The sequence below is a fragment of the Seriola lalandi genome, unplaced genomic scaffold, assembly GCF_002814215.2.
Source record: "Seriola lalandi dorsalis isolate HSWRI2012SDOR001 ecotype SW California unplaced genomic scaffold, Sedor1 jcf7180002054899, whole genome shotgun sequence".
Lineage (NCBI taxonomy): Eukaryota > Metazoa > Chordata > Actinopteri > Carangiformes > Carangidae > Seriola > Seriola lalandi.
In genome coordinates, this window is record NW_019525451.1 from 14,862 (window position 1) to 16,162 (window position 1,301).

General features: G+C 47.8%; 1 protein-coding gene and 1 pseudogene across 2 annotated transcripts in view; both read right to left on the bottom strand.

Annotated features, from left to right (window-relative positions):
- LOC111672392 (uncharacterized) overlaps nucleotides 1-1,301 on the bottom strand; it is a 44,743-nt gene that overhangs the window by 14,275 nt on the left and 29,167 nt on the right. The gene's annotated exons all lie outside the window — the stretch shown is intronic.
- LOC111672374 (protein NLRC3-like) overlaps nucleotides 1-1,301 on the bottom strand; it is a 7,636-nt pseudogene that overhangs the window by 1,764 nt on the left and 4,571 nt on the right. The window contains exons 4-6 of the transcript XR_015438704.1: nucleotides 510-1,297; nucleotides 223-396; nucleotides 3-131 (exon numbers count right to left, since the gene is read on the bottom strand). The product of XR_015438704.1 is annotated as a protein NLRC3-like (transcript). The remainder of the gene's footprint in view (nucleotides 1-2; nucleotides 132-222; nucleotides 397-509; nucleotides 1,298-1,301) is intronic.

The following is a 1,301-nucleotide window of genomic DNA, read 5'->3' on the forward strand; positions in this document are numbered from 1 at the left end:
ACAGAAGCTTCAGTCCTGAGTCTCCTGGATGATTGTAGCTCAGGTCCAGCTCTCTCAGGTGGGAGGGGTTGGAGCTCAGAGCTGAGGCCAGAGAAGCACAGCCTTCCTCTGTGACCTGACATCCTGACAGACTGAACACACAAAACAACACACAGGAAGCCTCTGTCAACACCTGCTGCTCTGTTAAACTGTCATCAGATAAACAGGTTGATGGATCCTGACCTGAGAGTCTCCAGTGTACAGAGTGGACTCTTCAGTCCAGCAGACAACAGCTTCACTCCTGAGTCCTGCAGCTCGTTGTGACTCAAGTCCAGGTGTCTCAGACTAGAGGACTGGGAGCTGAGGACTGAGGACAGAGCTTCACAGCTTCTCTCTGAGAGCTTACAGCCACTCAGTCTGAAGAGATGATCATGAGAAATTAAAGAAGAAAGGAAGTTATTTTCTCTCCTGTTGAAAAGACAGAAGTGTATTTATATAATGATGAATAAATCAACTCTCTCTACACTTACACAGCTTTGTTAGAGACTTTGATCAGTGGCAGCAGCTTCAGAAGAGCCTCCTCTGAAGCAAAGTATTTCTTCAGGTCAAACACGTCCAGATCTTCATCTGAGGACAGTAAGATGAAGACCAGAGCTGACCATTGAGCAGGAGACAGTTTATCTGTGGAGAGACGTCCTGATCTCAGGGACTGTTGGATCTGCTCCACTAGAGAACGATCATTCAGTTCATTCAGACAGTGGAACAGGTTGATGCTTTTCTCTGCAGAGGGAGTCTCTTCAATCTTCTTCTTGATGTACTGGACTGTTTCCTGATTGGTCTGTAAGTCATTTCCTGTCTGTGTCATCAGACCTCGTAGGAGAGTCTGATTGGTCCGCAGTGAAAGACCCAGGAGGAAGCGGAGGAACAAGTCCAGGTGTCCATTTGGACTCTGTAAGGCTTCGTCCACAGCTCTCTCGTAGAGATGGGTCTGTGTACAGGCAACTTTCTCGGTTGAGACCACCAGGAGCTTGATTGTTCCTCTGACAGCAGATTGAGTCCAGACTTGAAGAAGGTCAGATGGACATGAAGAGCAGCCAGAAACTCCTGAACACTCAGATGGACGAAGCAGAACACCTTGTCCTGGTACAGGCCTCTCTCCTCTTTAAAGATCTGTGTGAACACTCCTGAGTACACTGAGGCTGCTCTGATATCGATGCCACATTCTGTCAGGTCTGATTCATAGAAGATCAGGTTTCCTTTCTGCAGCTGCTCAAAAGCCAGTTTTCCCAGAGACTCAATCATCTTCCTGCTCTCTGGACTCC